The sequence below is a fragment of the Callithrix jacchus genome, chromosome 2, assembly GCF_049354715.1.
Source record: "Callithrix jacchus isolate 240 chromosome 2, calJac240_pri, whole genome shotgun sequence".
Classification (NCBI taxonomy): Eukaryota; Metazoa; Chordata; class Mammalia; order Primates; family Cebidae; genus Callithrix; species Callithrix jacchus.
In genome coordinates, this window is record NC_133503.1 from 32,464,124 (window position 1) to 32,482,228 (window position 18,105).

General features: G+C 38.4%; 1 long non-coding RNA gene across 7 annotated transcripts in view; it reads right to left on the reverse strand.

Annotated features, from left to right (window-relative positions):
- Positions 1-18,105, reverse strand: part of LOC118151662 (uncharacterized) — a 288,187-nt gene that overhangs the window by 238,029 nt on the left and 32,053 nt on the right. For 2 of the 7 annotated variants that reach the window (XR_004740075.3, XR_013530817.1), the window contains exon 3: positions 2,996-3,061. The exons of the other annotated variants lie outside the window; for them this stretch is intronic. This is a non-coding gene — a long non-coding RNA (uncharacterized LOC118151662). The remainder of the gene's footprint in view (positions 1-2,995; positions 3,062-18,105) is intronic. 7 annotated transcript variants of the gene reach the window in all.

Below are 18,105 nucleotides of genomic sequence, written 5' to 3' on the forward strand. Positions count from 1 at the left end.
TACAGGTGTGAGTCACTGTTTCTGGCCTCTCATCTCATTCTTACTGCAGTCAGGATCCCATCAGGAAAACAGAAACAGAAATCATGCCAAGTGTTTCAAACACAGGTGATTTAATATAGGATATCAGTTATACAGCAACTGGAGGGCTGAAAGAGCAAAAAGAAAAAAAACTAACAAAAAATGCTGTTCAGGTACCTCTAGTATTCATAGTTTAGAAAGCAGCTATGACTCTTATGGCTGGAAGATTAAAAGAGAATAAATGATGTTACCAGGACACCATTTCTTGGGGGAAGGGTCTCCACAGAGCAGATACTCCAACCACCCAGGTGTCACTACATAGCTGGTTCAGCAACCTCTGAGCAGATGTCATGTAATTGCTATTTGGCCTCCAATGATGAGCTCTAAGAGGGAATGTGGCACAGTTCCTATTGGTACCTCTGAAGGAGCCACTGTGGCGCTAATGCTGGAAATGCTAAAATAAGCTGGAGTCCTATTTGAGTGCTACTGATGAAGGGACTCCAACCAGAACTTAAATCAGAAGGAGCATCCCTTCTACCCTCCTATCACCCTCTAATCTCCTGCCAGTGCCTCCAGTTGGCAGAACCTAACCCGAAGCCAGATAGCAAAAAAGCCTGGGAAAGGCAGTCTTTAGACTCCTGCCTCCATTGTCACAGAGCAGAGTATAAAATCCTGGGTTTAAGGTTGAAAGACATACAAGAACAATTACTCTGAGATACAAATTCATTGAGTGAGATAACAGACAGAATTTTCTGCAATATTTGTATATTTTTCTTTCATTTTTTTTGCCATAGTTGAATTCCAGTAAGTTAAAGGTATATGTGCCATGAATTCACCCTTTCTTCTAATTCCATAGTTCACTAGCCCAATATCCTGCTTATAGCATGTGATTAATGAAGGTATTGAATGGATAAATGAATGTCTTTTTGGCGTTTTGGCACTAAGGGAATTTTCTCTGATTATTAGTCCTGTTTAACTGCCATTGAGAAATGAGTCTAAAGAAAATATATAAGAACCTAAAGGTAAATTTGGCCGTAATTCACTGACATTGCAAATGCACCTATTCAAACAGTTCAGTTGGTTTCTAACCCCAGCTATCTCCCCGAACTCTACCTTTAGTTTACTCTGGAAAATCTCCACTGCAACTAGCTACACTTGCATAGCCTAAGAGTGACATCCAGTGGCTTACAACTTAATCACTCATTGTAATACATCTGGAAATCTAACCAGCTCTCCATTATCATTTTAAATAGAAAGAAGCACAATATATAAAACTCTTAGCAGAAGATGAAACTTAGACAATCGTTAGATTTACTTTGGGAGAGTATTAAAAGAGATTTGCCTATCTAGTTGTTTGAGATCTCATATTCAAGTTCATTTGTCTTTTTTCCTTTTCTGAGTACATGCCTGTTACAATTCTGGTGATGTCTGTCAATGGCATAGGCTGGTAGTTAGAGAAGGAAACTGGGGATAGACAGGACCAGGACTGAGATAATTAATCGACTCTAGACCTGGCTCCCAAGACTAGAGGCTCATTGCTTTAGGCTCCCAGTATTGGAAGCCTAAAAGCCTGACTTTTCCTCATGGGAAAGTCAGCCTAAATCCAAGCTTCAGCTAACATCTAAAGGTTCCCAGTATGGTAGTAAGAGTCTGTCCAGTGTTCCAGGGAGAGACAGTCCTTAGATTTAGGAGGGCTCATCACTCATGGTCCTAGAGGATCAGGGTACTCAGGAATGATTCCTAGCCAGCAGCTGAGGCAAGGGAGCCTGGGATCAGCAAAATGTCAGGCCAGCAACGTAGCTTTCTCAAGTTCACGATGGTGCTGCATTCAACAGCAGGAAGCTGAAGGTTATTTCTATATGGAGCTCATGAAGTCAATCTCATTCTAGTATAGACACAGTCTCAAAAAATAAACCAATTTCATGTATGTTTTTAATTCTCCTCTTTTTTTTCAATGGAATAGTCCAAGATACCAATAACTTCATCATAACACCTCACACTTAAATGAACTAGGAATAGAAATCCCTGTTTAGATGGACCTTTGCTTGAAAAATACCAACTCAGAATTCACAGTAGTTTCAATATGTTCTCCTGCTCAAAGGAATTCATCCCAGACAAGGTCCTTCCTCATTTAATAATATTTTCCAGAGGCAACCCAGAAAAAATGTATTTATTTTTAAATATGCAGCAGTGACTTCAAATGAAACCTCATGTTAGCTATAGTTAGAACTATTCAGACACCTCTGTGATTTTGGCTTGATTTGGGAGAAGGTACTAGAGTGATTCATGCATATAATTAGTTTACCTCATGATGTCAATATACAGTAAGAGATGTGTTGTGCCTTTCCTCTATTTAATCAAATCCCATAGGGAATGAGATATATTTTTCTGACTACAAATTCTGTAAGGAAAACAGTTTCTACAAAGTCTACTTGCCCATTACACCAAAGTGATGGGTGGGGTTAGCGTCTCCTATGGAAATTTCCATGCATTTTTAGAACATATGGAAACTGCAAGGCAGAGCTATGAAAATTCAGACATGCTTACAACATCAAAATGTTCTTTTCCTCAGTAAGAATGTACTGTCATATGACAATGAGGAGGAGGAGGATGGTAAACTTAGCTTTTATCAAGGCACTTATTTCTGTGGAAAAATAGGAGCTCCAAGCAATCAGGTGGGAAAAAGTTCAAAGTACAAACTCATAATGATGTTTTAATTATCAGTAAAAAGAGAAACGTCTGAAACTTAAATAGAAACTAGATGATATACATAGTTCGTCTTTTCCAATTAATCAATCTAATGACAGCTGGTTGGCCAAGAGAGTATAAGGTAGATATTTCAACTAAAATAGATACATTTTTTGTTAGTATTTTGTCTAGTGTTTTCCCCCTGAAATGCTTTTGCTAGGACATATTTTAATAGGAAACAGATTACGTGTCTCAAATCTAATCAACAAATGCAAGAACTTTCACTTACCCCCGCTAGTTTATTGTCCACAGGCAGCCTGCCTTTGTTTTTTGTTTACTTAACCTTATGCAGCTCCTACAAAAATGGAGAGCAGAAGAGATGGAATAAATCTGGGAAATGCTCCAGAATTCAAAATGCCTCAGTGGCTTATTCTGTGTGATAGCAGGCTTGGTGATAACAGAAGATACTATTTTCGGGAGACCCCTCAACATCTCCATTGATGGCTCACATCTGACTGCAAATCATTTTACTGCACTCCTCATTGGCAGAGCCCCCTTCAGGTAAAAAGACTTGTCCTCATGAACCCCTTGTCTCATGATCGAGGAAGATTTTCATGGGGGGAGACTCACAAGAATCTATAAAGAGGTCAAAGTTATATTGCAGGAATTGACTTTGACTCAGTGATAAGACTTTTGAATTAATTTCTGTCTTTGTTGGGGGTGAGAAAACTCATTACTTAAACAGGCAATGGAGAGTTAAAATACAGGAAAAAATGTAATGGACTGAGTACGTTGTAGGGTGTATGTATAAATGAAAGGAGGCTTGTAACTGAATTTCTCTTAAATGTAGATTTAGGCATTCTACATCAGTTTTCCTAAGGGACAAAGAACAAAATACAATATCAAATATTTATTAAAGATCCAATAGAACATAGATCGTTGCCGAGGTATAAAAAAAAAAAGAATATTTTCTAGGAAAGCAGAATACAGTTCTACCTAAAAGTTCAAATTCTGTCTTCTCTGAAAATTATCACAGAGTTGAGGCCTCACAAAAATGGTCCCTTTGTATATCCAGGTGAGGACTCTCGTGTGATTCCCAAGGAAGAGAAGTGCTCATATTAAATACGATTTCATACTCTCTGTAACATGTCCCCTTTTCACTCCATGCCTAAGGCACTCAGATATGAATTTCTGCTTGCATTTACAGCAAATCAAGAAAAAAATACTTCACTATTCAGACATTTTAGCTCTCTGCACCTGGTTAAGGTGCCCATCTAAATGAGGCACTTAATATAGATATGTGTGACCTTGAACAAATGACATCTATGTTGAGCTTCAATATTGCTCAAAAGGTGAATATGTTACAGTGGAAGGGAAAAACATAGCAAGATTAATAAAGGCAAAATGAGTCAAGTTTAAAATTTTAGGGGAAAAAAGTAAAGGTCGATGAGACCTTTGCATAAACAAAATAAGATGGAGAAGATGGTTTTATATTCTTGTGACCACAAGAAAGAGCATAACCATTACACTATTAAGATTCAACCAACGAGACCTGAGGAGGTTCCAGTGAGAGAGAACTCTGGTCCCTATTCCCAATCCCCTGGGCAAAAGCACTTCCTTGGCATGCTAATTGCACCATTATAAGATAAGTCAAATACAAATGAAATAAACAGTAATTTGGGGCATAGCAACATCTGGACGAGCCAACTCCTTCTTGGAGAAAAGTAAGGGGAGGAGCATTAGAGAGTCTGGGAAACAAAGAATGAGATCATGGTATAAAAGATAAACTGAGTTTGAGGGCTCAGGCATTTCTCTAGTCCTGAAGACATACCTGTCATATCATGCTCTTAATTTGGTCATGGTCAGGGTAAATAATTAACGTAATACAATGCCTCCTCTATAAAAACTCTGGAAGAAAATCTAGTCGATACCATTCAGGACTTAGGCATGGGCAAAGATTTCATGATGAAAGCACCAAAAGCAATTGCAACAAAAGGAAAAATTGACAAACGGGATCTAATTAAACTAAAGAGCTTCTGCACAGCAAAAGAAACTATCATCAGAGTGAGCAGACAACCTACAGAATGGGTGAAAAATTTTGCAATCTATTCATCTGACAAAGATCTAATATCCAGAATCTATGAGGAATGTCAACAAATTTACAAGAATAAAACAACCCATTAAAAAGTAGGCAAAGGACAAGAACAGACACTTCTCAAAAGAAGACATTTGTGGCCAACAAACATATGAAAAAAAAGTTCAACACCACAGATCATTAGAGAAATATGAATCAAAACCACAGTGAGATACCATTTCATGCCAGTCAGAATGGCTATTATAAAAAGTCAAAAAACAACAGATGTTGGTGAGGTTGTAAAAAAAAAAAAAAAAGGCGGAGGGGATGCTTTTACACTGTTGGTTCAACCATTCTAGAAGACAGTGTAGCTATTCCTCAAAGATCAGGGGCAGAAACATCATTTGACCCTGCAATCCCATTACTGGGTATATATAGCCAAAGGAATATAAATCATGCTGTTATAAAGATACAGCCATGCTTATGTTCATCACAGCACTATTCACAATAGCAAAGACATGGAATCAACCCAAATACCCATCAATGATAGATTAGATAAAGAAAATGTGGCACATAAACAACATGGAATACTATGCAGCCATAAAAAGGAATGAGATCATTTCCTTTGCAGGTACATGGATGGAGCTGGATGCCATTATCTTCAGCAAACTAACCAAACACCTCATGTTCTCACTTATAAGTGGGAGCTGAATGATGAGAACATATGGACACATGGACAAGAACAACCCACACAGGGGCCTGTCAAGGGTGGTGTAAGGGGAGGGAAAGCATTAGGAAGAATAGCTAAGGGATGCTGGGCTTAATATGTAGGTGATGGGTTGATCTGTGTAGCAAACCACCGTGGCACACATCTACCTATATAGCAAACCTGCACATCCTGCACATGTATCCCAGAACTTAAAATAAAAGTTGAAGGGGGAGACAAAAGAACAGGGTCCAGCTATAGCTCCTGCCATGGAAAACTTTCTACAGCATACTGTGAGGCAAGAAAAGATTGCAAAACAATATGTAAAGGATGATCCTCTTAATTTTTTGACTGCATGTAGGCAGATGTGCATCTGTATGCATACAAATGCAAAGAAGAGAGTGTGGAAAGACCAGGCAATTTCAATGATCATCTCTAAATAAGGGAATGGGGCATCTGATGGCAGAAAGACCTGAAAGGAGATCTTCACTTTCTTCCTCTCTATTTTTCTACATTTGGGGATTTGTTTTACAAACATATATCTATCTTTGTATAGACACGTGTTTGTGAAACAACTCATTCATATATTTTATATATACACACATATACTTTTAAATATGTGTACTTTTGAAAATAAGTAGATAAGTAAAGGATCAACAAGAACAGCGAAAAGAAGTCTGAACAAGTGAATGTTTGCAGTATTTCAAAAATCTATTTCCAAGGAAAGGAAAAGTAGGAATTCTCTGTTCCTACTTCTGGCTTGGTAGGTCCCATCCCCACAAAGACCAGCAAGCTAAGATATACTAGCTTGAAATTCTCACAGCCAGCAAAGCAGTCTGAGCTCAACGTGGGACATTAGAGCTCAGTGGGGCAAGAGGTGTACACCATTGCTGAGGCTTGAGTCGGCAGTTTTAACATCATGTAAACAAAGTCACTGGGAAGTTCAAACTGGGCAGAGCCCACAGCAGCTCAGCAAGGCCTCTGCAGGCTGACTGTGTCACTAGACTCCCTCCTCACTGGGCAGGGTATCTCTGAAAAAAGGCAGCAACCTGTCAGGGACTTTATAAATAAAGCCCCCACCCTCCTGGGACAGAACACCTGCGAAAAGAGGCAATTGTGGGTACAGTTTCAGCAGACTTAAACGTCCCTGCCTAGCAGCTCTGAAAAGAGCAGCGAGTCTCCTAGTACAGTGTTCCAGCTCTGATAAGGATCAGACTGCCTCCTTAAGTGGCTCCCTGACCCCTGTGTATCCTGACTGGGAGACACCTCCCAGTAGGGGCTGATAGACACCTTCATACAGAAGAGTTCTAGCTGGCATCTGGCGGGTACCCTTCTGGAATGAAACTACCAAAGGAAGGAACAGGCAGTAATCTTTGTTGTTCTACAGTCCCGCTAGTGATTCCCAGGCATGCAGGGTCTGGAGTGGACCTCAAGCAAACTCCAGCACACCTGCAGCAAAGGGGCCTGACTGTTAGAAGGAAAACTAAGAAACAGAAAGAAATAGTTTCAACACGAACAGAAAGGATGTCCACTCAGAGAACCATTCCAAAGGTCACTGGCTTCAAAGATCAAAGGTAGATAAATTCACAAAGATGGGAGAAAAACAGCACAAAAATGCTGAAATTTTCAAAAAACAGAATGCCTCTTTTCCTCCAAGGGATCACAATTCCTCGCCAGCAAGAGAACAAAACTGGATGGAGAATGAGTTTGACGAATTGACAGAAGAAGGCTTCGAAACATGGATAATAACACATTTCTCCGAGTTAAAGGGGTATGTTCTAACCCAGTGCAAGGAAGCTAAGAACCTTGAATAAAGGTTAGACAAAATGCTAACTAGAACAACCAGTTTAGAAAAGAACATAAATGACCTGAGGTAGCTGAAAAAAATAGCATGAGAACTTCATGAAGCATATACAAGTTTCAATACCCAAATCAATCAAGCAGAAAAACAGATATCAGAGACTGAAGATCAACTAAAGGAAATAAAGTGAGAAGACAAGATTAGAGAAAAAAGAGTAAAAAGAAATGAAGAAATAAACAAAGCCTCCAAGAAATATGGGATTAAGTGAAAAGACTAGGTCTACATTTTATTGGTGTACCTGAAAGTGACAAAGAGTGAAACCAAGTTGGAAAACACTCTTCAGGATATTATCCAGGAGAACTTCTCCCACCTAGCAAGGAAAGCCAACATTCACATTCAGGAATTACAGAGAACACCACAAAGACATTCCTTTGTGTCTTTGTGAAGAAGAGCAACCCAAGACACATAATCATCAGGTTCAACAGGGTTGAAATGAGGGAAAAAATGCTAAGGGCAGCCAGAGAGAAAGGGTACCCACAAAGGGAAGCCCATCAGACTCACAGAAGATCTCTTGGCAGAAACCCTACAAGCCAGAAGAGAGTGGGGGCCAATATTTGGCATTCTTAAAGAAAAAAAAATTTCAACCGAGAATTTCATATCCAGCCAAACTAAGCTTCATAAGTGAAGGAGAAATAAAATCCTTTATGGAAAAGCAACTGCTGAGAGATTCTGTCACCATGAGGCCTGCCTTACAAGAGCTCCTAAAGGAAGCACTAAACATGGAAAGGAACAACCAGTACCAGCCACTGCAAAAACATAAAATTGTAAAGACGATTGACACTATGAAGAAACTGGATTAACTAACAGGCAAAACAACCAGCTAGCATCAGAATGGCAGGATCAAATTCATGTATAACAATATTAACCTTAAATGTAAATGGACTAAATGCCCCAATTAAAAGACCCAAACTGGCAAATTGGATAAAGCACCCATCGGTGTGATGTATTCAGGAGACCCATCCCACGTGCAAAGACACAAAGACACACATAGGCTCAAAATAAAGGGATGGAGGAATATTTACCAAGCAAATGGAAAGCAAAAAAAAAAGCAGGGGTTGCAATTCTAGTCTCTGATAAAACAGACTTTAAACCAACGAAGATCAAAAGAGACAAAGAATGGCATTACATAATGGTAAAGGTATAACTGCAACAAGAACAGCTAACTATTCTAAATATATATGCACCCAATACAGGAACACCCAGATTCATAAAGTAAGTTCTTAGAGACCTACAAAGAAACTAAGACTCCCACACAATAATAGTAGGAGACCTTAATGCCCCACTGTCAATATTAGACAGATCAATGAGACAGAAAATTAACATGGATATCCAGGACTTGAACTCAGATCTGGACCAAGTGGACCTAATAGACATCTACAAAACTCTCCACTCCAAATTAACAGAATATACATTCTTCTCAGCACTACATCACACTTATTCTAAAATAGACTACATAATTGGAAGCAAAACACTCCTCAGCAAAGGCAAAAGAACGGGAATCATAAGTCTCTCAGACCACAGTGCAATCAAATTAGAACTCAGGATTAAGAAACCCACTCAAAGCTAAACAACTACATGAAAAATGAACAACCTGCTCCTGAATGACTACTGGATAAATAATGAAATGAAAGCAGAAATAAAGATGTTCTTTGAAACCAATGAGAATGAAGACACAATGTACAAGAATCTCTGGGATACATATAAAGCAGTGTCTAGACAGAAATTTATAGCACTAAATGCCCACAAGAGAAAGCAGGAAAGATCTAAAATCGACACCCTAACCACACAATTAAAAGACTTAGAGGAGCAAGAGCAAACAAATTCAAAAGCTACCAAAAGACAGGAAATAACTAAGATCAGAGCAGAAGCGAAGGAGATAGAGACATGAAAAACCCTTCAAAAAAATCAATGTATCCAGGGGATGGTTTTTTGAAAAGATCAACAAAATAGATAGACTGCTAACCAGACTAATAAAGAAGAAAAGAGAGGAGAGAACGATCCAAGATGGCCGATCGCTAACATCCCGGGATTGCAGCTCTCAGGGAAGGCGCGGAGAACTAGAGGACGCCACACTTTCAGACAAAGTCTGGTCGCTCACGGAGCAGAAGATCCCCCAGTGGTGGAAACACACAAGTCGCCAGCGCGACTCTCGTGGTCGGCGCAGCGGTTCCGCTGGCACCTCGATGCGGCGCAGAGTAAACGAGACTGGTTCCCCTTCTGACCGAGGTTTGGAGCCCCAGGAAGGCAGAGTCGCCTACTACCGACACAAGAAGGAAGCCCGACAGGAGAATCCTGGGCAGAAAAGCACCATCAGTTTTAACGCCGCTGCTCTGGCCCTGGGAACTAACAACCTGGACGTCCACTCAAGAGACCTAATCTGAAAGTTGGTAATTTCAAAGAGGACAGGAGGATAAATTTACAATGACAGGAAGAAACCAGCATAAAAAAGCTGAGAATACTCAAAGTCAGAACGCCTCTCCCTCTAAAGATGGTCACAGTTCCACATCAACAATGGAACAAGGCTTGATGGAGAACGAGCGCCTCCTGATGACAGAATCACTCTTCAAGGAATGGATAATAACAAACTTCGGTGAGTTAAAAGAACATGTTGTAGCCCAACATAAAGAAACTAGGAACTTTGAAAAAAGGTTTGATGAAATCCTATTGAGAATAGACAACTTAGAGCGGAGTACGAGTGAATTAATGGAACTGAAGAATACAATACAGGAACTCCGAGAAGTATGCACAGGTTTAAACACTCGAATTGTTCAAGCAGAAGAAGGGATATCAGAGGTCAAAGTCCAACTTAATGAAATAAAACGTGAAGAAAAGATTAGAGAAAAAAAGATAAAAAGGAATGAGCAAAGTCTCCAAGAAATGTGGGACTATGTGAAAAGACCAAATTTACGTTTGATAGGTGTACCTGAATGCGACGGAGAGAATGAATCCAAGCTGGAAAATACCCTTCAGGATATTATTCAGGAAAATTTTCCTAAACTAGCAAAGCAGGTCAAAATTCAACCCCAGGTAACACAGAGAACACCACAAAGATATTCCTCAAGAAGAGCAACCCCAAGGCACATAATCGTTAGATTCACCAGGGTTGAAACGAAGGAGAAAATACTAAGGGCAGCCAGAGAGAAAGGTCATGTTACCCACAAAGGCAAGCCTATCAGACTTACAGCAGATCTCTCAGCAGAAACTCTACGAGCCAGAAGAGAGTGGGGGCCAATATTCAACATTCTCAAAGAACAGAACCTTCAGCCCAGAATTTCATATCCAGCCAAACTAAGCTTCACAACTGAAGGAAAAATAAAATCTTTTATGAACAAGCAAGAACTCGGAGATTTTATTACCACCAGGCCTGCTTTACAAGAGCTTCTGAAAGAAGCATTACACACAGAAAGAAACAACCAGTATTAGCCTTTCTAAAAATACACCAAAAAGTAAAGAGCACCAACATAAAGAAGAATTTACATCAACAAATGGATAAAACAGCCAGTCAACATCAAATGGCAGTAACCCTAAATTTAAATTGACTGAATTCCCAATCAAAAGACACAGCCAAAACCCAACGGCATGTTACATCCAGACCTGTTTCACATGCAAGGATACACAAAGACTCAAAACAAAGGGATGGAGAAAGATTTACCAACCAAATGGAGAGCAAAAATAAATAATAAATAAATAAAAAGCAGGAGTTGCAATTCTTGTATCGGATAAAATAGATTTTAAAGCAACAAAGATATAGTGGTAAAAGGATCAGTGCAACAACAAGAGCTAACGATCCTAACACCCAGATAGGAGACTTAGATTCAATGAGACATAAAATTAATAAGGATATCAAGGACTCGAACTCAGATCCAGAACAAGTAAACTTAATAAATATTTATAGAGCTCTCCACTTCAAATACACAAAATATACATTCTTGTCAATACCACATCACACCCACCCATTAGTTTAAATGAAACATTGATTGGCCATTATTAATACCCAATTTTTTTCAAAATAAAGCAATATTTCCATTTACTCTCCCTCTTTCTCTTCCTCTTTCTTCCTCTCCTTTACTTATTTTTTTTTTCTTTCCTTCTCTCAAAAAAAAAGAAATCAACTTGTAAACCTCTAGATCCAGGTCGGCAATGTCTCTTTCATTTCTTGATTTCCTTTCTTCCCTTCCCTCCCTCCCGCCCTCCCTCCCTCCCCACTTCCTCCCTTCCTTCCTTCCTTCATCCCTTCCTTCCTCCCTACCGTCCTTATTCCCTTCCTTCCTGCCTTCCTCCCCCCCAAACAAAAAAAAAAAAGAAGAAAAGAGAGAAGAATCAAATAGATACAATAAAAAATGATAAAGGGGACATCACCACCAATACCACAGAAACATAAACTACCATCAGAGAATACTATAAACACTTCTATGGAAATAAATCACAAAATCTGGAAGAGGTGGATAAATTCCTGGACACTTACACACTTCCAAGTCTAAACCAGGAAGAAGTCAAATCCCTGAAAAGACCAGTAACAAGGTCTGAAACTGAGGGAGCAATTAATAGCGTATCAACCAAAAAAAGTCCAGGACAAGATGGGTTCACATCCAAATTCTTTGTACCAGAAGTACAAAGAGGGGCTGCTACCATTCCTTCTGGAACTATTCCAAACAATACAAAAAGAGGGAATCCTCCCTAGCTCATTTTATGAGGCCAACATCATCCTGATGCCAAAACCTGGCAGAGACACAACTAAAAAAGAAAATTTTAGGCCAATATCCCTGATGAACATTGATGCAAAAATCCTCAAGAAAATACTGGCAAATCGAATCCAACAACACATCGAAAAGTTTATACATCATGATCAAGTCAGCTTCATCCCTGGGTTGCAAGGCTGGTTCAATATATGCAAATCAATAAATGCAATCTATCACATAAACAGAACCAAAGACAAAAACCACATGATTATCTCAATAGATGCAAAGAGGATCTTTGACAGAATTCAACAGCCCTTTATGCTAACAACTCTCAATAAACTAGGTAATGATGGAACGTATCTCAAAATAATAAGAGCTATTTATGACAAACCCACAGCCAATATCATACTGAATGGGCAAAAACTGGAAGCATTTCCCTTGAAAACTGGCACAAGACAAGGATGCCCTCTCTCACCACTTCTATTTAACATAGTACTGGAAGCTCTGGCCAGGGCAATCAGGCAAGAAAAAAAAATAAAGGGTATTCAATTAGGAAAAGAGGAAGTCAAATTGTCTCTATTTGCAGACAACATGACTGTAGATTTAGAAGACCCCATCATCTCAGCCCAAAATCTCCTTAAACTGATAAGCAGTTTCAGCAAAGTCTCAGGATACAAAGTCAAAGTGCAAAAATCACAAGCATTCCTATACACCAGTAGCAGACAAACAGAGAGCCAAATCATGAGTGAACTCCAATTCACAAGTGCTACAAAGAGAATAAAATACCTAGGAATACAACTAACAAAGGATGTGGAGGACCTCCTCAAGGAGAACTACGAACCACTGCTCAAGGAAATAAGAGAGGACATGAACAGATGGAAAAACATTCCATGCTCATGGTTAGGAAGAATCAATATCATGAAAATAGTAATACTGCCCAAAGTAATTTATAGATTCAGTGCTATCCCCATCAAGCTACCATTGATTTTCTTCACAAAATTGGAAAGAACCACCTTAAATTTCATATGGAACCAAAAGAGAGCCCACATAGCCAAGACAATCCTAAGGAGAAGAAAAAGAGAGAGAGAGAGATTGAGAGAGAGAAGAAGGAAGGAAGAGAGAGAAAGAAGGAAAGAAAGAAAGAAGAAAGAAAGAAAGAAAAAGAAAGAAAGAAAGAAAGAAAGAAAGAAAGAAAGAAAGAAAGAAAGAAAGAAAGAAAGAAAGAAAGAAAACAAAACTGGAGGCATCACACTACTTGACTTCAAACTATACTACAAGGCTACAGTAACCAAAACAGCATGGTAATGGTACCAAAACAGAGATACAGATCAATGGAACAGAACAGAGGCCTCAGAAATAACATCACACATCTACAACCATCTAATCTTTGACAAACCTGACAAAAACAAGCAATGGGTAAAGTATTCCCTATTTAATAAGTGGTGTTGGGAAAACTGGCTAGCCATATGCAGAAATCTGAAATTGGATCCCTTCCTTACACCTTATACAAAAATTAATTCAAGATGGATTAAAGATTTAAATGTAAGACCTAAAACCATAAAAAACCATTCAGAACATAGGCATGGGCAAGGACTTCATGACTAAAACACCAAAAGCAATGGCAACAAAAGCCAAAATTGATTCATGGAACCTAATTAAACCAAATAGTTTCTGCACAGCAAAAGAAACTATCATTAGAGTGAACAGGCAACCTAAAAAATGGGAAAAAAATTTGCAATCTACCCATCTGACAAAGGGCTAATATCCAGAATCTACAATGAACTTTAAAAATCTACAAGAAAAAAACATACAACCCCATCAAAAAGTGGGCAAAGGACATGAACAGACACTTCTCAAAAGAAGACATTGATTCAGTCAACAAACATGAAAAAGCTCATCATCACTGGTCATTAGAGAAATGCAAATCAAAACCACAATGAGATACCATCTAATGTCAGTTAGGATGGTGATCATTAAAAAAGTCAGGAAACAACAGATGCTGGAGAGGATGTGGAGAAATAGGTACATGTGCACATGTAACCCAGAACTTAAAGTATAAAATAAATAAATAAATAGGAATACACTGCAAGAAGAAAAAAGAAAATGTCACCAAGGTCAAAGCACCCACTTCTTAGCAACCAGTATTGCACAAAGCTTTTATATTGTTGGTGGGACTGTAAATTAGTTCAACCATTGTGAAAGGCAGTGTGGTGATTTTGCAAGGATCTAAAACTGGAAATACCATTTGACCCAGCAATCCTGTTACTGGATATATACCCAAAGGATTATAAATCATTCTATTATAAAGACACATGCACACATGTTTATTACAGCACAAGTCACAATAGCAAAGACTTGGAATCAACCCAAATGCCCATCAATGATAGACCAAATTAAAAAAAAATGTGGCACATATACACCATGGAGTACTATGCAGCCATAAAACAGAATGAGTTCATGTCCCTTGCAGGGACATGTATGAAGCTGGAAAACCATCGTTCTCAGCAAACAAACACAAGAACAGAAAACCAAACATTGCATGTTCTCACTCATAAGTGCCTGTTGAACACTGAGAACACATGGACACAGGGAAGGGAACATCACATACCAGGGCCTGTCAGAGGGTGGTGGGCCAGGGTTGGGATAGCACTAGGAGAAACACCTAACATAGATGGTGGGGTGATGGATGCAGCAAACCACCATTTTACGTGTATAACTATGTAAGAAACCTGCATGTGCTGCACAGGTACCCCAGAACTTAAAGTAGAAGATAGATAGATAGATGATAGATAGATAGATAGATAGATAGATAGATAGATAGATAGATAGATAGATAGATAGATAGGAATACATTGCAAAAAAAAAAAGAAAAAAGCAAATGTCACCAAAGTCAAAGCACCCGCTTCTTAGCAACCAGTATCGCACAAAGCTTTTGCCCTGACTATATAGTATAGATTTCCTTCTCTCCTGGCCTCTTTTTAAAAGACAAAAATAGTAATAATGACAACTTATTTTTACCATCTGAAGTTTAAGTCTAAGTCATCCCATGTACAGTCTCCCAGAATGCAGACTGAACAAAAATCTCTCTCCTTCCTTAGATATTCAGTCCTCCCTTTGGGGATGTCATTCTTAGAAAAGAAAGGAGACTGTTTAGGGGTAGAAGAGTTTCCATGAATCTTTTAAAGTGCTTGAGTACTGAGATCTAGACTCTCAAATGGTTTGACAGGAAATTTACCCTGTTTCATTAGCTAGTGTGGTATCAGCACAATAATTTGTAAAATTAGCTGGGATTAGAAATGCAGTAGGACATCAGTCCAGTGTGAAATGAAATACCCAAAACTATGATATTTGCCTGAAATGTCCCAGTATGGCCCTACTGGGTGTTTATGGAAGACATCCATTTAGATTAATTAGTAACCACGACTTACTGTTTGTGAATAATTCTGAATATTAAGCCCAGGAAAAACTAAAACTATAGTTCAATGAATAGTTTCATGCTTAGTCTACTAGCTGAACTGATACCTATAGATATTAAAAATGGTATTTTATTCCTCTTAACTGGGTGGCAGCTTTGAATGATAGCTAACCACTAGCTGGCAAAAAAAATCTTAAATATGATACACTGAATAATCTCCCCCCAAATCATGGATTTTTCAAGTGTAGTCATTCATTACCCAGGGAAATCGTTCCCAGATAAAGGTCACATTAAGTGGTATAAAAAGGGACCAACATTTCTTAATAAATGAGAGGGGAGAGGAAGTGATTGAGGTTTTATTTTACAAAATAAAATTTTTTAAAAATAAAATTACTTCCATTTTTATTCTATAATTTAAAAAAAATCTAAGTCACAATTACCTTGTAATTATTAGGACAAAAATGAATCAGCTTTTAACTGTATTTAGAGAAACAAAATTTGTCTAATAAATTTTATGGAAGTAAATACAATAGCCTTCATTTCAAGACAGTTTATCTGGGCATTTTGTAAAAATACGGCATTTAACAATTTCTTTCCAAGGGCATCTCTTAATCCTTTGATGGCCAAATCATACCCTTTAGGAACATTATCATTACTGTGTGTTTTGTTTTGTTTTTTTCATATGTTAGCGGGCCTACTAGCTGATCAATAGGTCTGAGTAGGAATCAAGCAGTTCTCTAAACATCATTTTCATCGATATCATTAAATTTTGCTTCAGTAAATAGAATTCTAAAACAGATCCCAAGATTCCTGCCCCCTGATGTACATGAACTATATTATATCCTCCTCATGAGTGAGAGTGGGGACTATACATATGATGGGATAGTAACACCTGTAATATGTTATCCTTTTTATAAGTCTCTGTTGCAGCCAACTGGAGTGAGCTCCTCTTGTTGGCCTTGGAGAAGCAATAGGCCATGTGTGAACTGCTTACAGAATTTGAATATTTGTCCACTCCAAATCTTATGTTGAAATTTGATCTCCAGTGTTGAAGGTTGGACCTAATGGAAGGTGTTTTGGTCATGGGGACAGATGCCCCATGAATTGCTTGGTGCCATTTTCCCAGTAATGAGTTCTTGCCCTATTGGTTACCACAAGATCTGATTGTTAAAAAATGCCTGGCACCTCTTCCTCTTTCTCTGTTGTTCCCTCTCTCACCATGTGACATGCCTGCTCCCCTTCACCTTGCACCATGAGTAAAGCTTCCTGAGGCCTCACCAGAAACCAAACAGATGCTGGTGCCATACAAGTACAGCCTGCAAAACTCTGAGCCAAATAAACCTATTTTCTTTTATAAATTACCCAGTCTCAGATGTTCCTTTATAGCAATGCAAAAATGGACTAAGACAACTGCCCATGGAGAGGGTCATGTGCAAAGACAAGAGGGTAGCCTCTAAAAGCTGAGAACTATCCTTGCTGGTGGACTTGAGTCCTGTAATCACAAGGAACTGAATCCTGCCAACAACTAGTGTGTTCAAAAGACAACCCCAAATCTCAGATGAGATCAGAGTCCCAGCTAACACTATAATTTCAGATTCACGAGATTCATGATACCCTAAGCAGAGGACCCAGCTAACCCATGCCAGGGCTTCTGCCCCGTGGAAACTGAGATAGTAAATGTGTGTTATTTTAAGCCACTAAGTTTGTGGTGATGTCTTACGCAGCAATAGAAAGCTAATACGCCTGCATTATTATTTATATTATATGGTTAAATGTTTAGAGAAGCTATTATAAAAAACTGGCAAGAGTTGTTGGCAAGATAATTGGCAAAGAACGTGTTTCTGAGTGAGAACAAATTTTATAAATGGTCAGCTTGTTAACAAATATTTTATTGAATATTTTATCTTAAACACACTATTTTGTCATTGTTGAAAGTGTAAATCAAAAATTTTTAAGGGTAGGGATTCTATCTTAAAGGTGAGAAAAGAGTCTGTTTTCATGTCCCTTGACTTATAGTTACAGGGTTGTTTAGGGAAGCAAAAATGATAGAGAATTAATCTCTCTGACTACTCTTTCCTCTTTCTCCCTAACTTTTACAGGTTTTTATCCCAAGGGAACCCTTTAATAAACATCCTATAGAACACTTTCTGTCTCAGAGTCCTCAGAGCTGGCTTCCTAGGAAACCCAACCCACAAACCCAGACTTCTACAATGAATTCATATGCAGTTTATTCTAAAAAATGTGTGTGCACGTGCACGCACACGTGCACGCACACACACACACACACTCTTCCCATCCTATTGCTCTTCACTACTTCCATCATCTCTGTGCTGCAATTTGGGATCATTTTTTTCCCCCTTGAGTAATTCATTATGTCTTTTACAGTGAGCCTGTTGCTCAAAAATTCTTTTAGTATTTATTTGTATAAAAAGTCTTAATTTTGTATTTATATAAAATTTTATTTGACATTTTATTATAAATTGACTGTTACTTTCTTTCCATGTATTTCACATATGGTTCCATTGTCTTCTGACTTCCATCATTTATGTTTAGAAGTCAGTGTTAGTTTTGGCTTCTTTGTGAGTAATTTGTCTTTTTTCTTTGTCTATTTTTCTTTTTTATTTTGAAATAATTTAAAAGTATAAAAAATTTGTACACACAACA